Raw genomic sequence first — 18,324 nt, forward strand, 5'->3', positions numbered from 1 at the left:
TCTGTAACTCTGGTAGTCTGGAACACATTATGTAGACTAGGCTGCCCTTTGTGTGAGATCTGGAAAAGGAGGAGAATGAACATGTGTGTCTCCTTAAGACATCCTAGGTAAGTATGTGTTTCTTTACAGTAAAGTTTCTCCTGTACATAGTAAGGCATTTATCCTACTGTGGTTTAACATGTCCATAGTAGGATATTTAGCAACATCTCTGTCTTTGCTAAATTGATGACGGCATCCATCTATCCTCTCTACTCCCACTGACCATGCTCTAACTTTCAGAAATACCCGCTTGCAGAAGAGGAAACATTCTCTTGGTTGAGGACCATACTGTGTAGACAAGTGGACCATTTCTCCAAGGGTACTTATCATTACAAAGAGTTTTTTAAGAAAGAAATTTTAAGCCATGTGGTGGTGGCGCACGCCTTTAATCCCAACACTCGGGAGGTAGAGGCAGGCAGATCTCTGTAAGTTCGAGGCCAGCCTGGTCTATAAGAGCTAGTCCCAGGACAGGCTCCAAAGCTACAGAGAAACCCTGTCTTGAAAAACAAAAAACAAAACAAAACAAAAAAGAATAAAATTTTAAAAGTCTTCAAAAAGTATCTAGAGAATCCTTGCTTAGAGGTCCATAGAAATCTTTACAAGTGACTGATCCTTACATTTGTCTTTTTGAGGATCTGAAGCTTAGAAACTCATTCACTCTGAATTTTGGATGGGGGCTGAATAGGTCAAGTGTTTATGAGCTATCTAAAGACTCTAAAGACTCTTCCTAATTGTGTATATGACTTATTAAATTTATTCCCCCTGATCTTCCCCACTTTTAAGGTTGCCACAATAGACTGTTTATACACTATGTTAGACTCCTTTCTGGCACTGTGACAAGATACAGGAGAAAATGAACTTGGTATGTTCACTCTGGCTCTCAATTTCTGAGCTCTCCGTGCATCACATTGGGAAGCACATGTTGGGAGAAACAAGAGCTGTAATAGCTGCTTTAAGGGTGGGATCCCAATGACCTAACTTCTTCCCATTAGGCTCCACCTCTTAAAGGTTTGATCTTCTATTCGAAGTGCCTTGGACTGGTGATGGAGCCTTTAGCACATTGCTCCTGGAGAATACTTAAGATCCACACCATTATATATATTTAAGAATAATGTAATAGAGAAGGCTGATAGGATGCTACAATGATTACAATGAAGAGAATGACACTCGTCAAGTGATTTATATGCATCAGCAACTGTGTTGAGTGCTGGGTATGGAATAATTTACTTCTCCTAGCAGCCCTTTGTAATGGATGACATTCACAACTGTGTAGCACATAAAGGACAACATATGCTAATTGTGGGGACTATTAGTACTTGACTTCATGCGACAGTCTTCCTGAGCAGCTGGGATATGCCAAATATCCTGAAGAATCAAAGGAAACACGCCATACATTGGTTATCTTAGAAATGAGTTGTACTGTCCATCTTTCTGTGTCGGGATTTGTACACAAGTCTGTTTCTAGCACTTGTGAGGGGCTGTCTTATTGTCTTTGGATCTCTGGTGTTCTTCACTGTTCTGATTTGATTTTACTGACATGGTCTAGATTTCCCCTGGGAAACTGGAGTCTCTTTTAAGGGATTACCGCTATCAGACGGGCATGTCTACATAGCATTGTTGATGTAGGGTGGCACAGTACACTGTGGGTGACACCATTCCTGGGGAGATAGTCTTGGGTTGTATTAGAAAACTAGCCTGGCATGAGTCAAATAGTGAACCAGCAAGCAGTGTTCCTCTACAGTTTCTGCTCCAGGTTCCTGCTTTGAATTCCTGCCTTGGCTTTCCTTCATGACAGATTAACCCCTGGGAGGGTAAAATGACACCAAGCCTTTCTCCTCAACTTGATTTCAGAGAACGTGTTTTATTGCAAGAACAGAAAGCACACTAGAATATCCACATGCCATAGACCTCAGTGTACACCGAATGGGCAAGAAATGGCCAGGAGAATGGGGGAGTAAAAGAAACTCCTCTGGCTTCTCATTTCCAGATTATTTGGTTTAGATACAGAGATCCTTTTTAAGTTTTTTTTAGATTTATTTTTATTATTTTATTGATATAAGCATTTTACCTGCATGAATGTGGGTGCAGCATTTTCCCAAGGAGGTCAGAAGAGGGCATCGGATGCCCTGGAACTAGAGTTACAAGCAGTTGTAAGCTGCCATGTGGGTGCTAGTAATCAAGCTCTGATCCTTTGCAAGAGCAGCCAGTGCTTTTAATCACTGAGGCAACCCAGACTCTAAAGACACTCTGTCCCACAGTTCCTCCTATGAGGATGTGGTTCAGTAAGAAGGTGAGTTCCTTTTCTGAATCACCTATTTTATCGAGGATAATCTTAGATGTTATTTCTTATTATCCTTGCATGGAATAGATATGCAATTATTAAACACCATTGTCTTCAAGAATAAGCAACAAAGACTTAAAGATACTCTTGGGTCACTTTTGTGATCAAGTAATTTCCATAAAGCAACATGATTATGACAGTATTTGTTGCCCACTGATTTTAGAATCACCATGGCAACATACCTCTGCTTGTGGTTACAAAGGCAGTTCAAGAAAGGTTTAACTGAGGAGAAAAGACCCATCCTGAATGGGGGGTGACACCACCCCATAGTCTTGGATCCCAGACTGAATAAAAAGAAGAAAACGAGGTGAGTATCGGTGCTCCTCTTTCTCTGCTTCCTGACTGGGAACATCATATGACTGGCCACTTCATATTCATTTCCATGGTGAACTGTATCTCCTCTAATGGTGAGCCAAAGTAAGTCATCCTTCCTTAAGTGACTTCCTGTCACAGCAACAAGAAAAGTGACTTGTTTAATTACTTTGCTGGAATCTCTGCTACTTTAAATCGTTCTGTAGAAAACCATGCCATTTCCTAAAAGGATTGTGTGTCGTGGTACTCTGACTGAACTGCTGTCTTCTGCTGCACTTGTTATGGTAATCTAGCATCTCATTTCCCTCATCCTTAAAATATGAACATTGCACATTCGTGCCATCTGACCATGTCAGTGAGTGCGTTGAAATCTTGAAATGAAAGTCCTTACATAAACAACCAATATGGTCACTCATTGACAGCAAACAATGAAAAAATATCCTGGGGCTAGAACATTCAATTTAGTTCTTTCATCTATTTTATCTCCAAGTGGAGACAAAGCAGATGCATAAAATGTCCCAAGAACCACATTTTACAGAGTCCTGCCTTCTTTTTGGTTCTAATAGATGTAAGGGTTAAGGAGATCATACCATTACTCCAGCCTGTGACTCCGAGAAGTCTAGGTACATCAAACCAGATGTTTGCATGCCCTCCAGCTGTTGTAGGAAAACATTTTCAGACTGAGAATGAGCATCATGCTTGTCATCGTTGAGCTGTGCCTAACTTCCAGCGACGTGGAGGCCAGCAAGCACTTTTTATGTGTTTTGATACTGTTGAGATCCGCTCATTCTTGTGGTCTGCTTTATTTGTGTGCAAGACAGGCTTTAGAGAAGACATGTTTTCACTCTATCTCTCTTTTGGTATTTTCTTGGGGACAGTCTTGATTGAGGACAATTGAGGATTGCCCAATGGCCAGTAGAGTCACAAGATTGTTATCTTATTTTCCAACTGGACAAAGTGCAAGAATTGCTTCTTCCTACAAACTGTCCATATGTTGACAGCACGGTCCTAGTTTGGGGATAGCCTCTTAACCGTCTTATAAAGGATCATTTCGGCCCATCAGTGTTCTAGAACATCAACTAACTGCTTCCATTGTTATTTCAGACTTTTCCAGTGGTAAAACTGCAGCAGCTGGAGTGCAGTATGAACAAAGAAGCAGATAAAACATCTGAGTTCACTTATCCTTTGGAAAAGTGCCTCTTCCCTTGTGTCTAATCCAGTATGCACGAGTTCTGGGTACCAGGTCGGAGAATAGAATGTCCTGGGACATTGGTGTCTGAAATATCTCCCTTCTTCATGATATCAGACAAGGATGAAGTCATTTGAGAAGCATGTTCCCCTCTGTCAGCTAGTTACTATTCAATAGATGTGAGGCTAAGTTCCAAACCAGGATGTCAGTGACCCTGGTGCCCAATCAAATATGTGGGGAAGGTAGCATTCTCATTCCCAAGCTCTTAGCATGGCAGTTTTGACAATGGAAACACTATTACCTTAGAAATATGCGACATTGCGCAAAAAGCTTTTTATCTTCAGACCAAAATAAATGCTTGTGTGGTTAAAAATACACTCAAAGAAACCTCAGGAAAACCTGGAGTAAATTAGCCAATTGATGTTAAAATGACAGCGGCTGGTACTTATGCCTATTACTGTCCCAGTCTGGCTATGACCTTCTGAGTTCCTTCCTAATAGCTTCCCTCCCCCTTCACTCTCAACACTGAACGTATTTTTATTTTCCCATTTTAGGCTTTCTTTACTCTCATCCTTGTACGCATTATCTGCTTATTAAAATCCTTTCTTCCCAGAGACCATTCAAAGTCAGGGAACCTAGGACTAAGTTTTCCATCCTGGGCTTCTCTGAAAATGAAACTCCGCGTTTCCATTGTATTCCCTCAAAGGAAGCAGGACTCTCTCTCTCTCTGCTCTGAAAATCTGTTTCCCATCACCTTGAGTCTTTGGGTATCCCCTGTCTCACGTTAGCTCACCGCAAACAGGCTTACTCATTCTGGGTTTCCAGACCAAGGAAACCACCTTCCTTTCTGAAACTGAGTGACATGGAGTGGCTTTCTCTGTGCCTGCTCATCTGAAATGAAGGCTTGCCAAGTACCCAGTGGCCTGACAGCGCCAATGTGGGGCAATTAATAACGAAAGACAAATATCTCTAAGGAATGCTCTCTCAAAACAACTTGATCGAAGCCAAACTTTTTGAGAGAAAGGATGGGTACTAGCGTGCCCCATAAGCCCAACATCACTTTTTCCTGGTTTGGTGCCCTTTTCATTTCTCAATCTGCCTCCTGCTGTTCTTATAGTCTTTATTTAGACCGTACTGAAATGTGTGGCATTTTGGTCAGCCTTGTGATTTAGACATAGTGTAAACACCCCAAACTGTAAAAGCAACCAGTCATCCTATGGGCATTGATAAACTTTGGCAAAAGCATGAAATTTTAGTATACAAGTTTCCTGGCTGCAAAGTCTCCCGGCATCTTTGAACTTTCCTCTCCCACCTTAAATTCGCTCCATATTATGGTTTTGAGGCTGCGGCTGATCACTAGAATGTGAGATAGGTTATTATTTCAGCATGACTATTCAGAATGAAAGGAGTAATGAATGGAATGGGTATACCATTTTCTTTCTTCTCTTGTCACTGACTAGCATAGAGATTTATTAGGACCTTAACAAAGGGCTTAATCCTTAGGGATCAGGAAGTGGGTCTTCTGGAAATGCCGATTTGGTTTCATTAAGATCATAGGGCTATCTAATCCTCATGGCTCTGCCTGGTGGTCTTATAGGAAGAGTTTTGTTTCTGTGTCTCTGCATATGCACAAAATGAGGGAAGGCCATGAGCACAGTGAGACACTGGCTGGAAACAAAAAGGACATAAGTCCTCACCAGGAACTGAGTTTGCTCAAACCTTGGCCTTTGAATTCTGTACTGTGAGCAGTTAATGGCCACTGTTTAAGTCACCCAGCCTATCAAATTATTTTGTATCTGCTTAAGATAAGTAACAGGTAATAGGAGGCGAAACTGACTGAAGGACCGAGGGCCGCAGGTGTATCAGGAATGAGGTCAGATTCAGAAGAACCCCTAGCCAAGTCACATACTTTCCAGCTATATCCTCAGACCTGAAGATAGCCTTCCGTAGGTCACAGCCTCTTAATTTAATGAATTAAGATAATGGTATCTAATTTGCAACATAGACCTGAGGATTAGGGTGCCTATATAAATAATTTAAAAAAGACTGGAAGATGAAATACGCTTTAAAAAATCTTCCTTATGCAATAATTTATTGAAGATGAAGAAAAGGCCTCTGGAACTCCAACAGATATCATTGACTTCCATAAGACAAGAAGGTGGGACGCAAAGAGCACTAGCTTGTTGCATCTTGGTTTGGAACTTGGTCTTTCGGGCTTGTCATCACTGGAGCAAGTCGTTTTTCAGAACCTGTTTCTTCTCATGTGCACCACTCCTCCTGCTCATTTTCCTCCCTTCACATCCATCTCCTTGTCCTCCTCCTTCTTCACCTTTCCCACCACTACCACTGTATCCTCCTCTATCCCTTCTCCTCTCTCTCCCTTCCTTCTCTCTTCCCAAAGGCCCATAAAAGCTATTCAAGCCTACCAGAGCCTAGAAAAGAGACAGGAATCCGTACTTGTTATGTATGGACCTGGCCACCTAAAAGGTTTCCTTTGCAGTGAAAAATTCAAACGTTTCTGGAGGGTCTTACTCATTTCTGGGAACAAGTTGTGATGGTAGAGGTGGAAAGCTGTAGTAGGTTAAGAACAGCGTGCAACAGGTTAGAGTCATGGTTCCAAAGTACCCATCCTGATCGGGGCTGCAATGGTTTGGACTCTAAGATGTACCTGCATCACTCTGCGGACTTGTGAAAACATAGATTCTGAGTATTATCTAGGAAGGACCTGCTACAGTAAGTCTGGAATAAGATATGATAAGGGCATTTCTCAAAGGTTCCTAAAGCGGTTGATGCTGCTAGGGACCACACAGTGAGACTGGCCACTCTGGGGATGTTCAGTCAAGTAACCCACCTCTTCGCATCTCACCGTGCACCTCTCAATTGTGTTGTGATAACTGAGTCTATAAAGCTTATCAGACAGTAGCACCTTCTCATAGGCCCACATGATGTAAGGGCGATCAGATTTCTAAGAATTCTGATGTGTCTGCTTGCGTTATAGCCACATCCCTGGAAATGTCTACAACCATAGGCAGGACTTGGGAGTAGGGAAAGGGATGTGCCCACCACTCCCCTCGGATTGCAGTTTCAATGGGTGATAGCAAACAGGTACTTACTCTTCTGCTTGCTGTGGCGAAACTAGAAGCACACAACCAATAAGGAAGCAATGGTTTCTGTCTACACAGAGTTTACAGACTGAGAATAGGTACAAGCGGCAGAATAACAAAGTGGATTGTACTCTGATAGATCCCATGAGGAAAAACAAGCTCTGTGGAAAGTTAGAGGGTTAGAGGACTAACCCAGCTGGACCTGCCAGGAAAGACTCACAGAAAGGTTTAAGCTTGGTTTTGGAAAGGAGAGCAGGTAGTACGCAGACTAACACCATATGACCATTCCATTCTATTCTCATGCTTCAATATTCTTAGAACCATGTTCCCGGCTCTGTTCTAAGCATCTTTCATAGACCAGCTATCTAAAGAGCTACTCCTATCCTCGCTTTAAAAGATGAGGCAACAGAAGGAAAAGAGCTTTGAAGCATGTCCAAGGTCCCAGTTAGTGACCAGTGAAGTTTGTTGGGAGTTTCCGTGGCCTGGCTAAGGGCCCATGTGCTTGAACACTTTAACATACTGGCTTTTCTGAAAAGGGCAAGAGGAACATTCCTAAGCAGAGAAAGTACCACATGCACAATCAAAATTGGATGAGGATTCTTAATGGATTAGGGAGTGGGTGGATAAAAGTCAAAAAGAACAAAGGCAGAACAGGGGGATAAAGTCGGGGAGATGCTGTGGAGAGAGGAGAAGCAGTCTGTGGGATAGAAGGAGATTTAATTTATTTTCTGAATGATGGTGTCCGTCAACAATTTTGGCAAAAAGCTGAACTCTGGAGACAATAGGGAGGTTAGATTCCCTGTTAATCCAGGTCAGGGTTTCCCCAACCGCATGCTTAGCCTCGAATCACTGGCACAGAAATATATCAAAAGTGACATTCATTTTAGTGATTTCTTCTCAGCTTAATAAATAAAGATATAATAATATCAACTGTACAGATTAAGTATTGCATGTATACATATTTTAAGACATTTATTGGTGTGTATACTCAGTTTTATGATGTAAGTAAAAAATAACTTGAGATGATTATTTATTCAGGTGGACCTTGCATGATCATTGACCCATTTTAGAATCTGATTAACTTTGCCAAAGATCATATACTTTATGCATTCCTATGTGAAAGGGTGATTGGAAGAACAAAAGGAACCCCACTGAAGTGTAATATTCAACACTACTTCATGCAATCAGAACACAGTTGAGGCCAAGGTGCGTGCTTGGTCGATGATAAAGGAGTCTAGGGATCAAGGAAAGAGTAAAGAAACACACAGCTACCATGAGTTTGTTTACGTCATGAGTAGCTGACCCTCGGGTTTCCCCTTTGAGTTTGTGTGGACCTCTGGTGCTGCTGTGCTAGATAACCTGAGTCTGTGCCATCTCACTGGCCCTCCCTAAGCTTTTAGGTATAGCTCATGCATCTGTTTTACTATTGATCTTACTTTATTTTTATCTTATTACTCTCTTTGTAAGTTTTGGGAAAAGCATAGAATGTGAAATTTACCTTAAACAAACTATTAAAGGTGTAGTATATTCTCGGCTATTTGCACCATCTTGCACGACATAGTTCTAGAACAGTTTTTACACAATCAAAACCATACACCCATTGAACAGCAACTTCCCATTTTTTAAAACCATAGTTCCAGACAAACACCATTTGCTGTTCAGTTTTGATGACTTTGAATACTGTAGGTTTTTCAAAGAAATGAGAGGACATAGTATCTGTCCTGTCTGACTGCTGACCTTCACTTAGTACAACATCCTGAAGATTTATTATGCAGAATTTTCCAGTTCTCATTTCTCAAAGTTGAGCCATCCCTTGCCTTTTTTAATTGTGGAAAATGCTGCACTGACTAGTGGAGTTTTCAAATGTTTCATTTACACACTGTTCTTAAACTCTTTTTTTTTTTTTGGATTATTTGAAATACAACTTTATTCTGATTCTAAACAAAAAGAATGGGAATGACAGGAACAAGATTTTACCACTGACTGAATAGTGCGGTTTTCCAAACAGCTAATTATGCAAGTCCAAAAAAATGAACGTGCCGGGCGGTGGTGGCGCACGTCTTTAATCCCAGCACTTGGGAGGCAGAGGCAGGCGGATCTCTGTGAGTTCGAGGCCAGCCTGGTCTACAAAGGGAGTTCCAGGACAGGCTCCAAAGCTACAGAGAAACCCTGTCTCAAAAAAAAAAAAAAAAAAAAAAAAAAAAAAAAAAAAAATGAACGTATGTTAAAAAAAAAAAGTATGTTTTAACTGCCACATTCACTCCAAACCCCATTCATCTCCTTCAGCATCCAATGAAGTACACGATCTGCTTAGCTAAATAAGGTGGCACACACGCTGCTCCGCTGACATCACAGGACAGTTGCCTATAAAACTAGACTTCTGTGGCGGGGCTCCAGCTTCACTCTCTCACAGGTCATCACCCTCATCCGGGAGGGCAGTCGTTTGAGCAACCTCTAAATCATGCTCGTACCGTGCTGCCAAAGCTGGGTCCATGACCACCTCAGGTGGGGCAAGCGCAGGCATGGCAACAAACTCCAAATTAGGGTCTCCAGTGAGCACTTTTCGCAGAAATGTCATAGTACTGAAGGTTCTTCTTTCGGTGGAAGACAATAGATTTTGCCTTCAGGTTTCTGTCCTTAATATCCACTTTGTTGCCACACAATACCATGGAGATGTTTTCACACACACGTACCAGATCTCTATGTCAGTTAGGTACATTCTTGTAAGTAACTCTTGATGTTACATCGAACATTATAATGGCACACTGGGCTTGGATGTAGTAGCCATCGCGCAGGCGCCCGAACTTCTCCTGGCCGGCTGTGTCCCACACGTTGTACTTGATGGGTCCTATGTTGGTATGGAAGACGAGCAGGTGCACCTCCACACCCAGGGTGACTACATACTTCTTCTCGAATTCGCCCGTCAAGTGGCGCTTCACGAACGTCATCTTCCCGGTGCCGCCGTCGCCCACCAGGACGAGCTTGAACTGGACCTGCGGCTCCCCTGGGCGGCCATCGCGGCGATCCTTCCGAAAGACTCTCCGCGCCTGTCCGACTGAAGCTGGAAAGATGGCAGAAGCCTGTTCTTAAACGCTTTCAGATAAATCCTCAGAAGTCGTGCGGTTCCATAGGGTGAGTTCTGGCTTTACGTTTCTAGGGGCCTCCCTTGTGTATTCTGTAGTAACTTCACTATTTCACACCCCGACTTGCAGAGTCATAGGAATTATTTCAATTTTTCTGCAGTCTTAGCTGATTTGGTTCTTTGCTGTATTTACAAAAGTCATCCTAGCAGATGAGGGGTGATGTTCACTGTGATTTTATAGTTGCAGTTCCTTGATGATTCATGCATGGTATTTCTTTTTTATGTACCTACCGTCCATTTACATGTTTTCTTTGGAGAGACATTTATTCAAGAAGACACACACACACACACACACACACAGAGAGAGAGAGAGAGAGACAGAGACAGAGAGACAGACAGAGACAGAGACAGACACAGAGAGAGAATCTTTAATGATTTCAATATGGAAGATAATGTATATAAGCACAATGGAGGAATTTATACTTCTTGATGCCTTTCCATTCTCTTTTCTTGCCAAATTGTCCTACCTAGCACTTCTGTTTGTGGTGAACAGATGTGCGCCATGTGATGCCTACTCTGCTCCTAAACTATGAGGGAGTGTTCAGTTTTCTTCCTATTGTGTTTGTGAGCTGTGAACTTTCCAGACATGACTTTTACCTTTCAGAAAGAACTTGCTCTAATACCTTGTTTGCTTGAATTTTTAATTCTATCATGGAAAGGCAATGAATTTTGTAAAATGTCTATTGAAAGGATCATGTGATATATTTAAACCTCTCTATGTTTTATCACTTTTATTGGCTTTGTACACTGAAGCAGCCTTGAGCTACAGAGGTAAATTCCTCTTGACCAGGGTTGACAAGGCTATAAGATCCTGCTCAATGTGGTTTGCTGCTGTTGAGTAGTTTTGCATCTGTATTCATCAGGGCTAACAACTTCACTTTAGTTTTCTTATAATACCTTTGTCGGGCTTTCAGCCTGCCTTGGTATCTGTTCTCATGAAGCAAATTTGGAAGTGTTCTCTACTCTTCCATGTTTTGGAAGAACTTGAGAAACATAACTTTAAAGTCTTATAGGTTTGGTAGAACTTCCCAGGTTAGCCATATGGTCACAGATTGTACAAACCTTGGGAGGTTTTAAAATACAGATCCATTCTCTTTATCCATTTATAAGTCGTTTGTTTCTTCACAATTATGCTTGGCATTTTTTTCAAAGTTGTTTTCCCCCTAGACTTATTTATTATTTATACAGTGTTCCCCAGAAGATGGCACCAAATTTCATTATTGATGGTTGTGAGCCACCATGTGGTTGCTGGGAATTGAACTCAGGACTTCCAGAAGAGCAGGCAGTGCTCTTAACCTCTGAGCCATCTCTCCAGACCCCTGCCTTGGTATTTTTTCACCTGTCTAGGAAAATATCTACTCAATTTCTCTTAGCTTATATAATTTGTTGTGGTACAATCTTTAAAAAGTGGTGACTACTTTATGGCGTGTGTGTGTGTGTGTGTGTGTGTGTGTGTGTGTGTATTCCATAGTGTGGGTGTCATAGTCAGAGAACAATTGTGAGAATTGGTTCTTTCCTTCCACCATGTGGGTCCTGTGATTGGAACTCAGGTTCTTAGTCTCTGCAGAAGCAAATTTTCACAATATTTCTTATGATCCTTTATATTTCTATCACATTGATTACAATATCCCCTTCATTTCTTGCTTTATTTATTTGAATTTATGTCTAGTTTTTTTGAGCCCACTTACCATCACTAATGTTTTTGCCAAGTTTTGTCTTTTTAAACAATAGTTTAGTTTGATCTTTTTCCTATTTTCCATCTCCATCATTTATTTCCATTCTAGTCTTTGTTATTTCCTTATTTTTGCAAACTTATTGGCTCTTCGTTTTTTAGTTCCTTGAGGTGAAATTTAGGATCCTTATTTGAAATCTGTCTTTCCTTATGTAGGCATTTACTACCCTAGACTTTCTTTTTAGACCCCTTTTACTCATCCTATAAGCTTGGCATGTCACAGTCTAAATACAGCAGTCTCCACATATTTTCTAATCTCCCTTTGATTTCTTCTCCAACCTACTAGTTGTTCAAGAGTGCATTGTTTAGTCCTCACACATATGAGACTTTTCCATTCTTCCCTCTGCTGTTGATTTCTAGTCCCATTCTTCTGAGGGTGGAAAAGATACTTGGCCAGATTTCAACCCTGAATTTAAAACTTGTTTTGTGGACTAACTTGTGATCTATTGTGAAGAATGTTCTGAGTATACTTAAGAGTTTATATTTTGCTGCTGTTTGCTCTGTGTGTCTGTTAAGTCTGTTTGGTCTTTAGTGCCATTACAATCCTGCTTTGATAATCATCTGTCTGGATGCTGTTTCTATTGTTGAAAGTGGAATCTTGAAATCTACTGTTAATTAGTTCTCACATAGTTCTAGTCATGCTGACTTTGTATGGTTCAGTTCTCCAGTTCTGGGTTCATACACATAATGCTGTCTTCATAAGTGTGTTTATCACAACATAATCTACTTAGTGGCCCTTTTTAACTGCTATAGCTTCACTGTCTGTTTTTTCTGATATACATAGAGCTACTTCCACTCCCTTTGGTATATCAATAACTTCTCTTGTTGCTATGATGAAATATCTCACTAAAGCATCTTAAGGAAGGAGTCCATCGTGGTGGAGAAGCCATAACAGCAAAAGTATGATCTAGTTGGTCACATTGTATTCACAGTTATGAATCAGGAAGATATGAGTGTTGGTGCTTTGCTTAATTCCTGCTTTTTTTAAAATTTAAGTTGGGAGCCCAGTCAATAGAATGATGCTACCTACATTTAAGGTGAGCCTTCTCTCCTCAGTTAAACTTTTAAGAAAACAACCTTATGGGCATACTTTGAAATATGTTTTCATGGAGACTATATATCCAGTCATGTTGACAGCAAGAGCAGGCTTCATTTTTATAACATACACTTCTGCATCTTTTTACATCAGTCTATGGATTTGTTATATTTCTTGGTGCTGAGGCAAAGTCGCTGACAGAAAGCGCTATAAGGTGAGGTAACTTGAAGGCTCCCTATTCTGCAGGTGCATTCACTCATGGTGGAGAAGACAAGTGGAGCGGCATTACTGTAGCCAGTCACGTTGTGTGCAGTCTGAGGGTGTGGAGAGATGAAGACTCAGCTCACTTCCTCCTTTTAATTCAGTCCAGAGACCACAGCCTGTGGGATGCGGCTACCCACATTTAGAGCGGTTCTTCCCCTCTCAGTTAACCCTCTCTGAAAACATCCTCAAAGACAAGCCCAGCGTCATGTCTCCTAGGTGACTGTAAGTCCTGTCAAGCTGACTGTGAAAACAAACCATCATGGCGTATGTGTGCCCTTAACTCTAAATTCAGGCTTTTATATTCATAGTTAGCTCTTAATTTTTAGCTATTAAATAACTCTATTTTAACTGAGGAATTTAATTTATTTATATTAAAGTAATTATTATAAAGCTGAAGTGCTTTGTGTCTGACTTTTAGATAGTTTTTCTTTTTATCTCTTACTATATTCTTTTATGTTTCAGTGATTTTTCTATGTGTGTGATGACATCCTTTGATACTTTTCCCATTTTCTTTTGTGTATTTTCTATATGTTTCTGTGTGGTTATTATAAAGCTAACATAAAATATAATGATTTATTTTAAGCTAGTAATAACTCAACTTGAAAACATTTTTTCTGCTTTTTTTCAATTTTTTCCCAGTTTATAATACCCATGCCACAAATTATACATGTACTGCATATCAATTTGACATATTTTTATAATTATATTTTATACTTTTAACCCACATACTAGAATTAAAGCTGTCTTATAGATCATTGTTACTATGCTATGTAGCATTCAATATTTATCTCTGTGTTTATCTTTATTGACTAACTTTATACTTTTATTTGCCCTTTTCCTACTAATGAACATTTTTTTTTTATTTTAGACTATAAGACTTCTTTTACTTTAGTCTGTATTCATCTGGGAATTTTATCATTCCTTATTGTTAATGCATAGTGTTGCTGGGTATATTAGGCTGTGTCAGCATCTTTTTTTCCTTTCAGCAATTTTGTTTTGAGATAGGATTGCACTCTCTACCCCAGGGTGTCCTGGAAGGCATTGTGTCATTCAGGCTGGATTTGAATACAAACAATCCTCCTGTCTCTTCATCTCAAGTGCTAGGGCTGTAGATATGAACTGTCAGTATTTTGAGTTTGTCACCTTATTCTTTTCTGCAATGTTGTTGCTGAGAAAATTGACTGACATTTTTACATAGATCTTCCATATACCTGATGTGGGATTCTTTACTGTATGCTATGAATATGTTTTATTACCGTTGGTTATTAAAGAAGCTGTTTTAGCCAATGGCTTAGTAGAGTAAAGTCAGGTGGGAAATCCAAACAGAGATATAGAAAGAAAGTAGGGAGAGTCAGGGAGATGCCATGTAGCTGCCGAAGGAAAAAGATACCAGTCATCAGCCAGAACCTTACTTGTAGGCCACAGCCTTGTGGTTACTCACAGATTAATAGAAATGGGTTAATTTAAGATGTAAGCAAGCTGGGCGTTGGTGGCGCACGCCTTTAATCCCAGCACTCGGGAGGCAGAGGCAGGCGAATCTCTGTGAGTTCAAGTCCAGCCTGGTCTACAAGAGCTAGTTTCAGGACAGGCTCCAAAACCACAGAGAAACCCTGTCTCGAAAAACCAAAAAAAAAAAAAAAAAAAAAAAAAGATGTAAGCATTAGTTAGAAATATGCATAAGCTATTGGCTAGTGTTGTAATTAATATGCTTTCTGCATTATTATTTGAGTCTAGGTGACCGGGAAATGAATGAACAGTCTCTGTCTACATACACCCCAAACATTTTTGTTGCTTTCAAATCCTTCCTTTCTTCCTTTTAGACAATTTTATTATAACATGTGCCATTATAGACACTTGCTTGAACCTTGTCCAAGGTATTTGGATTTCTTCTCTGTAAAATGTCTGTTTTTCTTTAGATTTTGGTAAGTTAGGAACATTATTCCATTAAATAAGCCTCCTGTCATTTCTTTCTCTCTTCTTAGATCATCATAGGCATACATTATGTCATTTAATGATATTAAGTCCAGTTCTTTTGCTTTCTTTACTCTGTTTTTTCTTTTGCTACAAAGAGTTTTTTTTTTTTTTTTTTTTTTAGTTTTTGATTCTTTCTTTCGTTTGACACGTTTTCCATTAAACCCTTTTCAAGAATTTTCATTTGGTTGTTATGTCCTTTGGCTCCAAAATTTGTTGTTTTTTGTATTTATTTATAGCCTCATTTCACTCATTATTTTGCTAAGCATGCTCATGATGGTTAAATTGCATCCTTTAAGATAACTCCTTTATTTCTGTTTCTTTAGGGTTGATTTTGCTAATTTACTTTTGTTCTTTTGAATGGGTATCTCCTTTTATCGTTGTTGCCTTGGTGCTTTGTGTTGAAACAAACACAATTTAAAACACAATAGCTCTCCCTGTGTTTATCTACTGGCTTCATCCAAGAAAAGACCATCATCATCAGCCTGATGAGATTAGGTTATATCATGTTTTGTATTTGTATTTTCTCAAACCTTTTTCGTGAATGCATTTTCTCTAGCCTTATAAACATCAAGCTTATGAGATATGCTTATTCCTTTTTATGAACATTCACAATCCTTTATTTCCCCTGGTTTCTGACAATGACAGAACAGTTTGTCGAAAAGCAGCCTGTTTCTCATTGATTTTATAAACCCACAGGATTATAGAGAATATTAGGTCTTGCCAGTTCTCTAAGTTATATGAGTCAGAATAATTCCTTTGAGAAGCCACAATAAAGTCTTAATGTGTAGAAAAATTAGGGTCTCTTGTTGGCTGTATCACATCTCCTTGGAAACCACACAGATCTCTATTTTTTATAGTGGTCTTCCAGTATATGGAACATGTCAGATTCCACCAGTCCTTTATGACAGGGAAGGTTGAAATAGGTTTCTTGGGGCTCGAGAAATAACTCAGTGGTTAAGAGCACCTGCTATTATTATAAGAGATCTGGATTCAGTTCCCAGTACCTCCACAGTAGACCACAAACTCTGAAACTTGAGTTCCAGGAGATCCAACTTCCCTCATCTGGCCTCTGTGGGCACTGCACATATGTTGTATACACACACACACACACACACACACACACACAGAGGCAAAGCACTCATACACATAAAATATATGTGATTCACAGATACATTATACATGCAAAATATCCATAAACATAAAATAAAAATTAATAGATTCTTTGTCTAGCCTTGCTAGAAGGATAGAAAATTAGTTAGAACATGCTTCTTCTCTATCCTTGCCAGCAAGAAGCAGAAGAGGTAGGGTAGGCTTCTTGCATAGTCCACACTGGGATGGTGAGAGGGACTCTGGGAAACGAGCATTGAGTGTGAACTCATCCAGACAACTGTCTTTGTTGATAGTTCTCACACTCTGAAGCTCTTTCTTGCCAGCTCTTCGATGAAGGACAGACAGAAATTGAGTCCTAGCGAAGCTGCTCAAAGGGCTGCATAATGCATTCAGGGGCTACTTTTTAAGAGTTGGGAGTGGCCAAACCCATTGTTTGGTGGCAGGGAGGGCATTGTCACAGGGAATGTCAAGAATCTTCCTGTCAGTGTCAATGCAGTGGGTCCTGTGGGTGTGTGCTTCAGGAACTGGTTTAGCCAGACAGGTTTTCCCAAAGGAACCTGGTCTCAATTGTCCAGCCAGTGCCTCTGCAGCAAGAAGTTGGGATCAGGCCCACAGCTTCCTTTGTCAAGGTTTGGATGATATCACTATTTCACTATTCCTATTCAGTGAGCTTCAGAAACTACTTTTTAGGCAGCAGCGAAATAATTTTGGAAGTTTTCAAAACAACATTTTAGACTATATTTGGCATGTATTTTAGTTCTCTGGCTAATGTTCTCAGAAGCTTAAGATTCTGTACTCTAACAAATTAGACCTTCTCTGAACATACCTCAAACCTTTAAAAAATCTGAGCTTGGTAAGATTTTTTTTTTCTGATTTTCGAGACAGGGTTTCTACGTAGCTTTCTGTTCCTGTCCTGGAACTAGCTCTTGTAGAGCAGGCCGGCCTTGAACTCACAGAGATCCACCTGCCTCTGCCTCCCAAGTGCTGGGATTAAAGGCGTGCGCCACCACCGCCCGGCTGCTTGGTAAGATTTTAAAATTTAAACCCATTATCCAATTATACATTGCAAATTTGGAGTCGTAAGATGGACCAATCAAATTCTATTTATAGTGTGTCTTAATATCAAATACTCATTGTATGGAGCCAAACACTTTCTCATCTTGACAAGTAGAAAATGAGATCTGATTATATAGTAAATGTTCAATAGTTGAGTAGCAAAGTTTTACCCCTTTGATGTCTTGTTCTCCTCACAACCAAATGGGACTCTCTTGGTTTGTGGATTGAGTTCAGTCCAGCTTTGTATGTAGTGGAATGTGCTGCTTCCTGCTGAGGGGAAGTTTACTTTATGGAAACTTCTGATTGTATTGTCCTGATCCCAAATCCTTGGATTCATCCTCACTCCAATCAACCAGTAAAAAGGGATTACAGTACCCAAGTACTGGTGCTTTTTGCTCTTGTAACGGGCATCATATGGATGGCAGAAGATATCTTGAAGTTGAGCTCTTTCATTTGGTATCAGAGAAATAGTTCAGATGTTTTTGACATTTTTAATGGCATCATCTGTCTTCCTGGATCCTTATGACATGAGGAATTCTCAGAGGATCCCCACTCATCTTCTGCTTCACAGTAGCAGGTAGCCCATCTAGTTCCAGACAGAGTTAAGGTAAAGAAAATCATCTTCAGTCTCTTATCTATCTTCTTCCTATGTCCTCATGACAATCTTAGTTTACAATAAAGCTCACTCACACCATTCCCTGCCAACAGTTTCTGTTACAGTTGGAATCTAAACATTTCCCTGAAGGCTCATATGTTAGCGTTTGTCAACTTGTTGCTAGGTGATCATGTCATAAAGACTCTGACTCACATGTAGATAGTCCAACTGAGATAGCCCAACTGAGATAGTCCAACTGAGATAGTTCAACTGAGATTAAAAAAAAAAAAAGTATTTTAATTTTTGTTCCCTTTTTTCCTGATATTGATAATTGATTTTAACGTGACTTGGAAGACTTGGCTTTTATAATTTGATCTTTTGTTTATATTAAATATACTACTGCTGCTTCTTTGCCCCATCTACTGCGAGA

The 18,324-nt window shown here is 40.0% G+C and overlaps 1 pseudogene; it reads right to left on the minus strand.

Moving 5' to 3' along the window:
* Nucleotides 1-9,392: 9,392 nt before the first annotated feature.
* Nucleotides 9,393-10,365, minus strand: LOC130885243 (GTP-binding nuclear protein Ran-like; annotated as a pseudogene).
* Between the last annotated feature and the right edge of the window lie 7,959 nt (nucleotides 10,366-18,324).

The sequence above is a fragment of the Chionomys nivalis genome, chromosome 12, assembly GCF_950005125.1.
Source record: "Chionomys nivalis chromosome 12, mChiNiv1.1, whole genome shotgun sequence".
Lineage (NCBI taxonomy): Eukaryota > Metazoa > Chordata > Mammalia > Rodentia > Cricetidae > Chionomys > Chionomys nivalis.